A 16,746-nucleotide genomic window follows, 5' to 3' on the forward strand; every position below is an offset into this window, starting at 1 on the left:
CCATTATTTCCATCAGTGGACTCTGCTTCCTTTAAGAGTTGCTTTTAAACATGGGCATATAGAGCAAATAGGCTTCTGCCTCTCTTAAGTGCCTATAATGTTTCCAAACTGTAACTAGGGAAGAATTAAAAATAAAAGCCTTAACTCTTTTCCTCTTAAAGTTATTTCCCAACTGTTGTCGCTGAACCAGCTATGTAAAAATAAACTAATCTACCTGTTTTTTTGAAAATCCGTGTTTCTTGGCCTCATTCCTGATCTACTGGATCAGAACCTGTAATCTGGGATCAGGGAAACAGTATTTCAACAAGTAACGCAGATGACCCTGGTACCCCATAAAGCACTTTTTTTTAAGGTGTCTTTTTTATTCTTATACACCTTGGACTTGTACACAAATTAACTTTTTCATCTGAAAAAAAGCATCTACTTGCATTTTAATAAGTAACTTGGAATTAAAGCTTACATGTTAAATTCTGATTAATTTTGAAGGAAAGTTATTTTGTTCTATTTTGAAAAATGTATACATTGGCTACTTAACTCAGGAGAATATTTTGTGTATGACAGGACACTACTTAGTAGAAAGAGTATTTTGACTGTTGTAAATTATCTGATAGTTATATTCCCAATTCAGTGGTTTTATTTCTAGGACAGAGATGATATATTTGGATGTAAAACCCAAATTGGGATCCCTCTAATCGGTAAACTACATGTGATGTATGACTGAAATTCTAAATTAGAATTGTAAGATGCTGTGTGTGAGTGGATTGATAGATGGATGTACATGTACACATACATACACACATAAAGTAGGCAAAATACATGTGTATTTATGTATATATATACACACACACACACATACTACTACAAATTAAAGTAATTTTGGGCTTAAGATCAGATATTATTTTAGGGAAGACATTTCCCTTTTTTCCAAAGCTGAGATGTTTCCCGTAAGTCTGTTTTCATTTGTTTTTTTTTTAGGCCTGGAAAAGTCAGCATGAGGTTGACTGCTAGGACTTCAAGGCCTAGATCACACAGATCCAGGTTTGTATTCCATCTCCACCTCTTAATGGCTGTGATGCTCTAAGCTAGTCAGTTCATTTTTTTGTCTCAGTTTCCTCATCTATTGAAATAATGACACTGATAGAAGCTACCTGAGAGGGAAACCAGGACTAGCAACCATGCCTGGTTCCTAGCTAGCAGTGGATACGTACCCAACATACTTAACTAATTAGTAGAGTTTTATTATTTCAGTGACTAATGGACAGATGACTTTTAATGATTGTCTTTCCAAATATACAATATTCTTAACATTCTGTGAAGACCAAAAGCAAGTCTGTAATTCACACAGTATTTTTCAATTTTTTATCATAAGTGAAAGTTTTAATGTTGGTAAGTCATGGACTTTATTGCAATAAAAGAAAAAATTAAGTAGTTCCTTCCAATGGCTTATAGACTTATTGGAAATTTAAGTAATTTTAAATAATATATCGAGCTGTTTTGTAAGACTGCCCTTAAGAAACTCAATTTTCTGTAGTATTAGTAAAACCATTTTATAACCAACTTGAGTGCACGTGTGTGTGTGTTTGTGTATGTGTGCCCTTGCACAGGCATGTGTTTTGACAAGGAGAGTTATGTTTCACTAGCTAAAATGTCTTTAATTTTCAAAATTAATATAAAAAACCCATACCAGAATGAATAGTGTTAACGCCAGTGTTGTTTTAGAGTCTTTCCTTTTGTATTTATTTTTATTTATTAAACCAGTGTTTAATAAATGTTAAATTTCTGGAGAAATTTACTGGACAATAGTTGCTTCCATTTGTGTAGTTCTTTAGCCTTTACAGAGTAATTTCTATTTTCATATTTAACCATCTTAATAGATATTTCTATTGCTTTTGATGACAATAATGGTAGCTAGTACACATTGTTACCATCATCATTAACCTTCCAGTCCCACCTTCCTTTGTACTACTGTGTCACTTTGTGCAGACTACAATGTCCATTTATTATGTGGAATAACAATTATTTGTTTAAGTGCATCTCCACGATGAGAATCTGTGTTCTTTGAGAGATGAAAACATGTATTTTGATCCCTAACACTTAATTCACTGTTCGGCACATATCTTTGAATAATGATGAATGAATAAATGAGTTAATGAGAAAAGAATGGCTTAGACCTGCAAACTGCGGCCTGCGTGTCAAAGCCATCCTGCTACCTGTTTTTGGATAGCCCAGGAGCCAGAAATGGTTTTTACGTTTTTAAATTGCTTTTAAAAATCAAAAGTATGATAATGTATCATGGCACATAAAAATTATAGGAAATTCAAGTTTCAGCGTTCATGAATAAGGCTCTGTTTATACACGCTCGTTTGTTTGGGTGTTGTCTGTGGCTGCTTTTATGCTGCCGTGAGAGAAAAGAGCAGTTGCAACAGGGATGATACAGCCTGCAAAGCTGAAAATATTTCCTCTCTGACCTTCTGCAGAATGTTTACAGATTTCCTGGTATAGGCAGACTGAGGGTCTTGCCCAGGGTGCTACAAAAAATGAATGATGGATCTGGAATCCAAGTCAGGAGTTTTGATTGCAAATTCAATGCCTTTTCCTCTATAGTATGCTAAGTCTGGGAAATTAATTTTAGTTCTGAACCACATACACTTGGTTTCAATTCTAGAGGTTCTTGTTGTTAGCAGAACTGAATTTGAATCCTGACTCCAGGCTGGCTACAATCCTTCACAGGATCCATTGCAAAATGAAAATGCCAGGGACCTGCAGCCCCACCCCATGGCAGACAGAAAAGCCTCTGTATTGGGATATGCTCTAGGAGTGGGCTACCCAGTCCCCAGCTACCAGTCCCAGGCAGAGATGGCCACTGAATTCCCCCTATCCCTGTGGACCCAACACTGGCCCCCAGGAAAGAGCATGGCATTGAACAAGGAGAAATGCACAATTAGTTGGGGTCCAGAGCATCAGGGGGCAGGGAATGAAGGCAGTATAACACAAGACCTGAGGCTCCAAGCCCCTGGCTCATGCTCCATTGTTGCATTGGACTTCACTCACAAAATATAAATTCAGAGATATAATATAAGATTCTCAAGACAGTAATGAGTGTTAAAGCCCGGGGTGGGCCTTTCTGGGCCTGGTTACACTGATTGCACTTCCATGAAGCCAGCTGTGACTCTGCTACATAACCAGATGCGATGCTTTCTCAAGGTAAAGAATCTCTCTGAGCCCCAGTTTATACAGTGATGCAATGTGGTTGTAGTGTCTGTCACACAAAGTTTGCAGTCAGTAGACTGTGCATACAAAGCAATTAGCAATGGTCTTGGCTATTTATTTTTCAATGTCCTGTACTTTCTTCCAGGACTGAATCAAGAAGTATTATTACCATTGTAAAGGACTAAATTATGTCATTTTTCTATTCTTAAGCTGAAACCAAATTCCTTCCTATCATGAAATTTATCAATGATTAGACCATATGTTCTCCCAAGAAGATGTCCAAAGGAGAAGTAAATTTAGCCATGAGTTAGAGCCATTTTGGTCCTTGTGAATTAATCTTTCCCTGGGTACTTGTTAACTAGTCTGTACCCTCTGAATCTGTACCTTGTAAAGCAAATGAGAAATATTTTTCAGGGCACTTTCAGACCCTTGACTTAGTTGAAGTGTGCTGGGGCAAGTCTCCTAGCTTGATAAATGTAAGGTCACAAGCATTAAACCTACACCAACACCTATATTGCTTATCCTGATTATTCTCCAGGATTCTACCCAGCAGGAAAAGAAATATCCATTCCCCTTACTATCAGCGAAGCAGTCAGCATGCTTTTTTTTTTGGTCTGTTAGTAGTTATACTGCTACCTTGGTCAGATGGCTTCCATGCTAGTGCTCAGCTTCCTTGTATGTGGGAGGTGGGGTCTTTGTGATTCTATGTAACCAAGTCATAGCTTTAGGAAAGAAGGCAATAATTCTATTATGTTACAGAAAACTAAGATTGTAAATAAACTCAATGTCCTCATAAAAGTACCATTAGCAAGAAGATTATCTCACCCATTGAGATGTTGTTTTTAATATGAGGAAGAACATTTCCTCTTTTAGCTTTTGCTTTTTGTGCTCAGGGTCACATAATAATGTGTCCTAATAAATAATAATTTCCCAGATTTTACTTGTTCTTCACCTTGAGTCACACTCAGCTTTTATTTGGAAAATAATTTGGTATCCACAAGTGGGTTTTTTTTTTCTCATAAAAACCAGTCATTTGTTTTGAATAATAGAAGCATTCAATTAGTGTTGAATTAAGGTGATGCCACAAATTTGCTTAATACTTTAAGTTTAGTTAGTTTGCAACTTACTAAGCAGTGATATTTATTGGTATGTTATATCTCCCATCAAACGGTAACTTCAAGTGGTATTTGAAATGCCCCCATCTCTGAGAAGCTGATAGCACTGGATAGAAGTAATTCACTAATCCTTCAGACACTGCTGTACTACAGTATCTACTCATTCTTATCCTTAGATTTATAATTATAAATTAATGATGGTAACTTCTAACTTTGAGATACTAATATAATATTACAACAGAAAATACTTGATTGATTATAAGAAGACCACTCCATATTACCCATATCAATATGCTAAGTTTTTTTATGATAAGAAACATCCATTTTCACAGATTTATTATGTTTACAAAGAATTCAGAAGGATATGGATTCCTCAACATAGTTAATTAGTCAATATTAATTCCCTAAATGTCTTAGATACTTTCAAGAGTACTAAATAGGATTTTTTAAAGTTATAATATCAACAATCCAGTCAAACTATTTTCTGTTAATAAAGAAAAGGAATTTGACTTATATATTTGAACACGTCAGGGGTTCAGGGGTTCACACAATGTCATAAAGCCTCGATTTTTCTCCATATTCTCAACTCTGTTTTCCTCTGTTAGCATGATTATCAAGCTTTCATTATCTTTATAGAAATGAGAATCACAGCAACTGCAGGCTTACGTTTTACTAGCTTAGCAATGCCAATGGAACAGAAAATCTCTTTTCCAGTAATTCCCAGATGTTCAGTTTCCAGAATTGAGCATCATTGTAATTATTTGATTAGCCAGCCTGAGGCATGTTGGCAAACCAGAAGCTAAGTGTGTGGCCAGCCTCACCAAAATTACAGGGAAAAAGAATGGAGAGGAGTCACTCTAAGGAAAATCAGGATGCTGGTACTGGGAGAGAGAATAGCTTATCTATGGGGGAAAACAAGAAATGTCTTTTTTAGTTTTACAGTAGAAATAGCCTAATCTTAAAGACCTCAAATGCATCTTTATAATTTATTTTAAATTATTTTAAAAAATATATATTGGCTGACAGTTTTCAAAATTCTTGTCTCATATTCTCTTTTGTAAATATTACGTATTTTTGAACTGAACAGTACTTAACCCATTACCCTTGATTACATTACATTGAATGTGTTAGTTCCTCTCTTAGGGCAGATAAAATGTTACTACTATGTCATAGTTATCACCATTGAAGAATATTTTTGTTGTATCCTTTACCTGAAATCAGTGTGTTATGTTTCTATTTACTTATTAATTTTTTTAGAATTTATTTCATCTATGAGAATACTGTCTGGAAATAGTGACTGAGATTATTAACAGTTTCTTTCAGAAAGTAAAAGGATTATTTAAGATCTCTGGAGAGAAAGCAGATTTAAGTAAAAAAAAAAAACCACTCAAAAAGAATTTTAATGATATAATAATTGCTAATAGGAAGTAACCATGAAGGAGAAAGGCTATAAAGGGCTGAGTTAGCTGGAGTAAATGATTGAGGAAACGAGTACTAATCAAAACACCATCCCTTCAGTTTTCTCTCCTCTCTATGAAAGAGGGACCCTTCTAGTGCCAGGATAAACATTTTCCCTTTCCTCTGAATTCTGTGCCTTCCAGCCACTCCAGGGACCTTGGTCCACCAGCTGTCCCCCATGCCCTTGTCTCTAATCTGTCTCCATGATCCTTTCTCTTCCACTCATAAGATCTCTCTCACTCCGTGACTGTATCTTTCTCTAACTACTGCCCATCTCTCTCCTTTCCTTGGCATCTGTCATCCTGAGGATGACTTCATGTGATATTTTTCCACTTTTTCTTGTTTCATTTATTCCTCAACAATGACCACCACTAGACTCAACTTGCTTTCATCCACATTACAATGGCCATGCATGTGTCAGTTCCCGCAGATGCTGTGGATCTTCATACAATTTGAACTCCTTAGATGTTTGGCTCTTTAGGCTGACCACTCACATGTTCTTAAATCTTTTTTGCCTTTGATTTCCCTAAACAAGTATTTAATTATCCCTCTGACTCCAACCCTTTTTTTTTTCCTCCATTGACTCAGCTCACTTGCAAGTAGCTTTTTTTACCCTGTCGCTCCTTTATAACCCATGGAGTCACGAAGCTAGCAAATCACACAGCCAGAGTTAAACAGAGTTCTGCTGGTCTGAGACCCATGCCGTTACTGTTATAAACCCTGTAGAAAATATAATGTCACATTCATCATTTTAAACCCTAAATCTGTTTAGGGGCTTTAAAACAAGATATACTGCCATAGCCCTTTTTGCTGAATAAGACACAAAGGACATTTTTAGAAGTCTACACAGAAAACGCCAGTAAAAATTCATGGAATTACTCTACTTCTTTTCTTCCTTCTCACTCTGACACTTCCTATATCATTTTGGCTGGTGCATTTATTAGAATCCATTTTCTTGAATTCTGATTCTTGCCTTTACATTTTGAACTTTTTAATCTGTTACTAAAATATAATGCACAGGGGAGGTGATTGAACACAAAAGACATTTTTTATTTTATGCAAAACAGACTTCAACACTTCAGATTTGGGCTTATTTGGTATCTCTGATATATGATAGAATATTTTTTAATTTATCTTAAATTAAAAATGATATTCACAGGCAAAGGTTTCAAATGATTAAAATTATCGTTTTGAAATAATAGATTCACAAGAAGTTGCCAAACAGTACAAAGAGTTTGCAGGCACACTTGACAGTTACCCTAAAAGTTACATTTCACAAACTTTAATACATTATCAAAACCAGGAAATTAGCTTTGTTAAAATGTGCTTGCATATTTCAATACCATTTTATTAAAAGTGTAAATTCATGAAACTACCACCACAAACAAGATACAGGACTATTCTGTCACTACAAATAACCCCTTCATGTTGCCCCCACTCTCTCTCCCATAACCCTGAGCCCCTGACAGCCAATACTCTGGTTTCCATCTGCCTAATTTTGTCATTTTGAGAAGGTTATATGAATGTAATCATATAGCATATGAAATTTTGAGATTGGCTTTTTTCACTAAACAGCGTGCCCTTGAGATCAGTCTAAGCTATTGTATATATCAATAGTTGGTTCATTTTTATTGCTGTGAATGCCTTTTGTTGCTTTGTAGTGAAGCATTTTACATTTAAATTGTTGCAGTATCCCTCAAGAATGGACTCAAATGTAAGCTAGTTGAACTGTACACATGCATTATGGAAATAATAGAGAAGAAGAGGCAATAGAATTTGGATAACTGTGCCTTCTTAAAATCTAACAGTTTCTTTGATGGAAAGTTCTAGGAGGGACTTAACCTGTTCCTTAGTAGAGTGAGTGGTTAGCTACATGCTGTAATCTGAGTCTAAAGGCGCCCTTCATAAAAAAATAGTTCTCTAGGTTTACCTTAGTCCCTGAAATTCCCATCATAAATCAATTCTTTTAATAATAATTGGCAGTAAAAATGTTTCTTTACTTATAATTTCATTACATATTTGGAAGGGCATGGAAGAACTAAAGTATTAATCCATTATCCTGCTAATTGTAATGGCAAATATATGAGGGAGTAAGGGTAGTTGAGAACTCTGGCCAGTGGAGCAGCTAGTTTAAAGAAAACACATTCTCTACACACTATTTGAAATTCTGTGAAACTCAGTAACCTAAAAAAATTAAATTAAATTAAATCTCTTACTTTCGAAAATTTCCCAAGAACTGCTACTTATGCCTCACTCATGGTCACTTTTTTTTTTGCCACCTCATCTCTTAAAATTAGAGATTGATTAGTTTGGGAGAAAGAATCTCTTCATTCCTATTAAGGTTATATTGTATACTCACTCTTCTGGAAATTGAAGAATATTTGAATATTAACAATCCAGCAACCCAAAACAATAGCATTTATAAGAGACCAACACTTTGAAATAGGTTATAAAGCATCACTTGAGCTGTAACAGAATTTTATATATCAAGGTTTTTGCTTCAGTAAAATGGTTTCCTGGAAAACAGACTCTAAAATAATGACAACTACTATGTTATTAAAGTCAGAGAAGTCATGATGAAATATCCACGTATGTGATGGTTCTAAAATCCTTACAGCAAAACACGTCTTTCTGAAAGAACAAGAGGCTGGAAATCTCTACAGATTACAAATCAGAGAACTTCATAACACTCAGATTCCTCTCAAAACAAACCAGTGGCACTTAGTCTCTAGTGTATCAGGATGTCTGCCGCAGGAAAAGATTGATTTTCCTCTACCAGAGACTATAGTCAAGTAATTTTTAAAAGCTGAAAAATTCCTCTAAGAACTATAAAAGAACAGCCACTCATTCAACTTCAGGAATGAAAGGACTTGTTCTATGGGCGCTGTAGTTGGGTCTTAGCAAAGCTAAGTTTCGTGATGAAGGTTTCCACGTTCAGACAGGCTTCTATGAAATACCTCAAAGTCTGGCTGACAGACTCCATTATTCAGGTGGACCTATATAATTTAAGTCCCTAGGGTTTTACCTGTGTGTATCTAAAATTATGCCAGAAGTTTTCTACAGGTAGTTATAGTTTATATTTACTCAAGAACAGTCTCAGAGATCAAAGTATTAATAAAAGCAAAAGTGAAAACAACTTATAAAAAGTCTTTTTATTTGTGCTAGTGGCCTCAATACAGGCTAAAATTATTTTAACTTCTTAAGGTAACATTAATATGTTATTCTGGATTCTGTTTACATTATTTCTTTAGTATTTCGTATTGTTACCAAGTCCAAACTCGATCTGCTCACTGCACAACAGGCCAATAAATAGGAAGACAAGGTGTTGGGGCAAGGAATAGCAACTATTCGGAAAGCTGGCAGACCAAGAAGATGCCAGACTAATGTCCTGGAGAACTGTCTTCCCCAAGTCAGAATTCAGGCTCCTTTTATACTAAAAAGGGGAGGAGGTGTGCCTGTTGCAAACTTCTTGGTGTCAGAATCCTTTGTTCTTGCAGCTGTTCACGTGGGTCAGATCACAGTGTCCCTGTAAACCTCTAACAAAACAAATGTTATTTGCTATTCTGCAACTTGCTATCTTTATATAAATGGAAAAGTGTTAATATCCTTAAAGGTCAGAGCCTTGAGAATGGGCTATCCTGTATTTCAGGCTATAGGCAACATTCTTTTACAAATGGTGTGGAACCAGTGAGATTAAGTCTAGGAAACAGAGCACAGGGTTAAAGTTGAAGGAACAGATCCAATATGGAGTCAGATTAGCTCTTTTCTATTACAGTAGTTTTCACTTTAAGATGTTAAATGTGAATTGTGTTCTTCCTGAATGTACTTTATGTTTGATGTGTACATTGTGTGTCCTGTTTTGAAGTACTTTGTGCTTCAAATGCAATTAAGTTCTTGCCATAGATATCATATTAGCGTATTGCTGGTCCTTCACTGTCCCTTTCTTTTACAAACAAGGCAGGGCACGGCAGTAAGGTCTACATAGAAAAAAAAATTTTTTTCATCTATGTCTGTGCATTGAGTTCTCATTATTTGAGTTAAGTTATATATTTTTCAGATAATTTGGACATTTTATATGTTTTATTTCCATTTTTAAGTCCTAATTTCTTATTTAGAGATGGACTGTGTTCTCTGAAAAGAGGATTTTGGCATTTGCACTCAGAAATCCATCCACTGGATTATAAATTCCTTATGAACAAGGGTTTTATTCCTCATCAGATCCTCAGCACTTGGCACACAGCAGGCAGGCAATCCTTCTGACTTTTTTTAAGGGAGCACTAACTGTGTGCTAGCCTTCTAGGCGCTAGGGATAAGCAGTAACCCCAAATCCTCTCTCTTGTGGAGCTGACATTCCAGGGGGAGGAGAGGAACAGTAAACAGATAAATAAGCATAGCGTGACTTAATAGAAGTGGTGTAAAGACAAAGCAAGATAAGTGAGAGAGAATGCCTACTTTATACAACTTTGCAATTTAATAAATGAGAAAAATAAGGCTCATAAAAGGACAAATGACTTTTCTAAATCACCCAGCTGCAAAGCAACATAGTCAGTATTTGTTTTGGGGGAGTTTTTTTGAACTACAAATCCAGTGTTATTTCCACGATAGAGTACTGGCTTTTAGTGTTGGAAATGGGAAAAAGACACTATTCTGTAATATTACAGCTCCTTCTCTTGAGCATGAAGTTTCAATGAACATGTTCCTGTTTAAATACAAATTCTTCAAGGATAATAATTGTATCTTAACTACATAAGATGATTTACTGCTTTTGAAACAGAAATTCCAAGTTTTTCACACTGGAGTTGAATTTTTTGGATTTTTAGGAATTTTCTAGGAAATAGTGAAATGTCATTTTATGGCTAATTACCCTGTTAATTTGCTTTAATTAAAATACTCTTATGGCAAGTATATTCAGAAATGTTAATTTTTACAAGTAAGTGTATTATTCTTTTTTAAGGTATATAGTACACACACACATACACATACACAAACATCCAAATACAAAATGGGAAGAAACATGAATATAAAATTTATAAAATTAAATATACAAATGATTACTTAATATATGAAAATGCAAAATGGCATATATAAATTTTATATGCACATTTAATTCTATACAGGAATAGAAAAAAAACTAGAAAAAGTTAATCAAAAATATACTAACAGTAGGTATTTCTGTTTTCTGGAATTAAGTGATTTTTATTTTCTTCATAATTTTTTATTTATGTAAATTTTCTATCGTTGCCTATAATATATATGTACTACCTTTCTAAAATTTCTAAATTTTATTTGCTCTTTGATTGTTTTGTAGTTAAGTGAAACAAAATAGTTATGCTTAAATGCAAAGTTAACCATTTCTGCCTGTCTGCCAGAGTCTCACCTCTGCTCTCATCCCACTGAAGCAAAAATATTAACAAGCTTGGGGTGAATCTTTTCACATTTTTCTCATGGTTGATAGAGACCTATACATTTTTAAATGTTGGTCTTTAATTTCTGTTTTACCACAACAACACTGTTATGTCCATTACTTTGCAGTTGTTTTTCACTTAATATACCGTGATCGTCTGACAAACAGATAGATCTATTGTTCAGATTTCTTTATGCATGTATCATTTACATAGGTATGATTATTCTGAAATGAAAGCATGTCATGTGGATTTTTAATTACTATCTTTTTTTAACTTCTTTTTTATTCTATAACCCTCCAGGCATTTCATTTTCACTCTCAGATAGTAATCTGTCAAAATTTGCTTATGTATGGGGCTTTGTATGCTTTTTAAAAATATAATATTGTATACATTTATTTGCATTTTGCTATTGTTACTTAATATAATGTCGTTGGAATCTTAAAGTCAACTACACTAATTCACTCTTTTTAGGGACAACCTAATATTCCATGCTATTGATGTGCCATAATTAATCCAATTACTCATCAATAGTACTTTTTTTTTTTTTGCAGTGTTACAGTCAACATCCCTGAACATCTAACCTAATGAATTGGCACTTTAATTGCTATGGGATAGATTTACAGGAGTGGGATTGCCAGATCTAAGGATGTGTATCTTTTAAATTGAAATAGATAGTGATAGATTCCTCTCCCTGGCCCCAAAAAGCTTGAACAATGTACATTTCTACATTTTCTACAGATAATTGATGTGAATGTGTTTTTCCTAATCTCTCCACCAGAAACAAATATTATTTCCAGTATGACATGTATGAAATGGTATTTTATTCCCCTAATACTATTTCACCATATTGCTATATTTATTAGCCTTTTAAGTTTCTCTAGTGTGAACTGATTATATTGATAATTGCTTTTCCAGTTCAAGTTTCTATTGCATTTTGTCTTCTTGTCAATGTAACAATTTTTCATTGGATTTCAGCCTTTAATCTACCATTCTCATTACAAATTTTGTAGAAAAAGTCTCTCTGTATTTCTTTATAGCTTATGCATTTCTGTTCTTATTTAAGAAGTCTCTCCCATCCTTAAATTTTACATGTAACATCCAAAGTTTACTTCTAAAATTGCTAGCCTTAATCCATCTGGAATTTCTTTTGCATATCATATGAAGACAAACCCAACTTACTTTCATCCTTAAATAATACCCAGATTATCCAGAATTCCACTCCTGGGTATTTATCTGAAGAAAATATAAACACTAATTTGAAAAAATATATTATGCACCCCCATGTTCATAGCAGCACTATTTGTAATAGCAAAAATATAGAATCAACTTAAATACTCATTGACAGATGAATGAATAAAAAAGATGTGAGGTATATATATATTATATATATAATATAATATATATAAAATGGAGTATTACTCAGCTATAAAAAATGAAACTTGCCATTTGTAACAACATGGTTGGACAGGGAGGGTATTACGCTTAGTAAAATAAGTCAGACAGAGAAAGACAAATACTGTTATGTTTTCACTTATATATGAAATCTAGAAACCAAAACAAATGAATAAATACAACAAAACAGAAATAGACTCAGATAGAGAGAACAAACTAGTGTTTACCAGAGGAGAGAGAGGACAGGGTAGGGGTAGAATAGGTGAAAGGGATTAAGAAGTTCAAACTGCTAGTTTGAAGATAAAGAAGTCACAGGGATATAATGTTCAGCACAAGGAATATAGTCAATATTTTATAGTAACTTTGTATGGTAGTAATCTATAAAAATATTGAATAACTATATTGTACACCTGAAACTAATATAGGTCAACCATATTTCAACAAAATAATAAATATCAGCAAAAAATTAATAATAATACCCAGATATGTTTATTGAATGAACCACATTCTCCCCCACTGAATTGATACTGCCTTTGTTGCACATTAAATTTTCACATATTCTGCAAAAAATTTGTAGAATCTTTATTCTACTACATTGATCTATTTTCGTTCTTATAAGCAACTCTATGATCTGTTTTTAATATGAACTATTTGCTAAAGCAAATTCCTCCTTATAATCTTTTTTATATTTACTTTGCTGTTCTTAGACATTTATTCTTCCTTGAGAAATTTGTTTGTCTTAGTGCTTTAAACTAAGCCTTATTGTGATTCTAATTGCAATTTTCTTCCCCAAAACATGGTATTTCATAGTTCATATTTTTATGTCCTTCAATAAAGTTTTATAATTTAGCCATAATCTGACATAGTTTAAATAATATTTTAATGCCTACTTTTAAAAGCTAGAAAAATTTAGCTGTGCATCCATCTTGTCTTGGTGCCTTTTTAATGTCATCATTTAAAAATCTTTCCATTTATGTCTACAGTAATTGATCCACTCTCACATTAATCTTAGTAATTAATATTTTTCTAGGAAATCATTTTCTCTAAGACTTGAACTCTACTTCCAAAATGTTACATGTAGTGTTCTTTAATGATTCTTATAGTTATTCTAAAACACTATAGTTTTATGATTTGTTTTTTATTCTTCTTAAGCTCGTCATTTCTGTTTTCTCAAATATATTTTATTAGTGTTTTATCTACTTTGTTGGTTGTATAAGAATCAAATTTGAGATTTATTTTTAAGTTCTAAGATTTCTCCTTTATAGTTAACTGATTATAGGATTTATCTTTGTTGATCTCTTTTGTTCATTTTTCTAAATTTCTGGGGTTTTTTATCCTTTTTCTTTATTAATTATGGAAACCAAGACTATATCTTTGTTTTTTTAAATAGCTTTTGTTAGTTTCCATATATTTTGGTGTGAAGGGTTAAACTTTCCATTAATTTCTTAAAATTTTAACTCCAGCTTCGATTTCCTTTTTCATCTGAGTTATTTTCAAGTGATACATCTTAATTTCTAAGTAGTAAAGATTTGGAGAAACATAGTTCTAGTATTAATTTTTATTTTTTTGTTTATAATCAAAAAACCCATTTATTTGCAATAGGTAAAATTGAATCTCTTTATTATACAGTCTTGTGGCATTATTTATTTGAGATGTTTTTCCTCTTGAAATTCCAAATCACTAATTTAAATTTAAGACTTGATCTTGCCATCCGATCATCTACTGATCTTCTAATGTTAAAAAATTTAAACATTTCTAATGTTTAAAAGTTTAATATGTGATTGCAGCTCTAGAAATAAGACATTGTTTTATTCCTGAATGTTTTTAAGTATTTGTGGTTGTGGCTGTGGTGGTTGTTTGACCAGGTTGTTTATGTCTCCTCAAGCAGCTGTATTTCCTCTGTCTTCATTGTTCATTCTCTCTCTCTGTCTCTTAATCTGGCCCTCTCTCCCACCCTCATAGGTTTATTCTTAACAGTTCTTTACGTATTTAATGGGATTCTCTTTCTCTGCTGAGATTCCTTCAATACTGGAAGGCCAGACAATCAATAATGGCTGATGCTGGGATCTCTTCTCTTGTAAGTAGTGATATGTTGACAGCCAGCTTGGTCTCCCAAGGCATCTGAAGGCGGCTGTCCATTCCTCTGTTCCCTTGTGCTCTCCAAGCCTTAGGATGGAGAGAATTTAGCCTGCCTGTTGCCCTCTGGATACAAACCGTGGAGACCTGATGAATCCTTACTGTAAACCCTGATCTTCCAGAGATCTCCATGGATCAAGCTCTTCCTAAAATCAGATGTGTTCAGAGTTTTACCCCGGCGCCCTCCCAAGCCTGCCTCTTAGGCTTTTCTCCAAAACTGACAGTTAAAGCCCTGCCATGCTTCTTCTCCAAATCTCTCAGCCAGTCTGAATGGCAGAATCGTAAAAGAGAGTGAATTTGATATTGAAAGTGAAAGAAAAGTGGGTTGCATTTAGTTGCCATATTTCTAGAATCTTTTTCTATCCATTATATTACCCATATCAGAATAAAGTAGCATGTTAAAATCAGGCATGGGGCAGAGGGTACATGCAAAGCCTCTGTACCTTCTTCCATTCAGTTTTGCTATGAACCTAAAACTGCTCTAAAAATAATAAAGTCTATTTTTTTAAAAAATGAAATATGTAGAAGTAAATACATTTGAACATGATTTAAAAGCTGAAGTTTTCCAAAGGGACAGTCTATACTTGTAGAACATAGGTTTGACGTTTACGCTTGTTCTTTGTGGCATACATAAAATGAAACTTTTCTGCAAAGAATTTCTCCCAATAGTACTGAGGAAGGTAAACCTCCAATCAGTTGCCAGTAATAGTTATTAAACCAAAAGGGTTAAATTAAAAAAATCTTTGCAGCATACGCAGCTAACCAATTTTCTTCTCTATTTGTGCCAGTGTAAAGATGTGCATTTAGAAAAATGTAATGTAGAAAATAGTGCAGCCTCTACCATTCCTCTAAGAATAGAATAAAAGGCTTGTGAACTACTCTTACAAAGTTCAGTCTGTATGTCCTCACATTAAGTTTTTACCCTCTGAGGATCTCAGAACACAGTGCTTGCAACATTATTAGTAAGAATGATGTGCCTCAGCTTCCATCGATTCTGACAATGCTTTCACAGAAGTTACAGCCTGTGTTACCATTTTACTGTTCCAGACTCGTTAGGGTGTTTTATGTCTTACCTCCTTCCTTTATGACATCGCTCTACCTAGGATTATTTTGTGATTTTATCATGTTCATTCTTGCTGCTCGAAGAGCACAATGAGTCAGAATGGAGATAAGCAGGAGAAAATTGTCTCTGAATTTTCAGAAATACAACTTAGCAAATATTTTTATGTTGCACCAAATTAAAATATTTTCCAGTAAAGACAAATTCCTGCAAACTTGTCTAGTTCTGGTAGAGAATGAATAGCGATGATTAAATCATCAAAATTATATCACAGATACAGACTATGATGAATAGGAATAATATCTAATATATAATCCATGTTCTTAAAATTAATATTCCTATCTAAAGCCAGCCATACAGATTTATAACACATGACACGTAACTTACAAAAGAAGGAATGATCCTAGTGATTTTTTTCCGTAATAAATAGACCCAATATAGAAAAATAGAGGATAACTAATTTTTAATGTCTTTTAAATGTCTGTGATCTGCATTTCATTCAGCAGAAGGCAAAAATCCCTTAAAGCCTTCCAAAATTAGTCTTTAACAGAATAAAATATCTTAGATTTTGGACTTTAGAGTCTTACAAACTTGGTTACAAATCTGGACTCTCAGTAGTTCTAAACTTTGTCAGTTTCTCACCATCCATTCCACTATCACTGGAATAATCTTCCTTAGGGTTCTGTCATAGACACTTTTCTTATTCCTTGATATACTCTTGCCTTGTTTGTCAGTGGCTCCCAAATATATTTCTCAAGCCCAGCCATCTCCAGAATTCCAGATCCACATATCTCATAATAACTCATATTCTTACTTGGATGTCTCCAAGGCATCTCAAACATAAGATGTCCAACAGAACTCTTAATTTTTCTTCTCAAACACCTCCTGGAACATTGCCTCTCACAGTGGATGGCTCCATGTCCCCTGATGCCAGAATTTTGAAACTCTTGTTTGACTCCAAATGCCCCAT

General features: G+C 34.0%; 1 long non-coding RNA gene across 1 annotated transcript in view; it reads left to right on the forward strand.

Moving 5' to 3' along the window:
- Nucleotides 1–16,746, forward strand: part of LOC116663056 — an 85,718-nt gene that overhangs the window by 34,811 nt on the left and 34,161 nt on the right. Inside the window, exon 2 of the long non-coding RNA XR_004319100.1 lies at nt 976–1,038. This is a non-coding gene — a long non-coding RNA (uncharacterized LOC116663056). The remainder of the gene's footprint in view (nt 1–975; nt 1,039–16,746) is intronic.

This window comes from Camelus ferus, chromosome 1, assembly GCF_009834535.1.
Source record: "Camelus ferus isolate YT-003-E chromosome 1, BCGSAC_Cfer_1.0, whole genome shotgun sequence".
NCBI lineage: Eukaryota > Metazoa > Chordata > Mammalia > Artiodactyla > Camelidae > Camelus > Camelus ferus.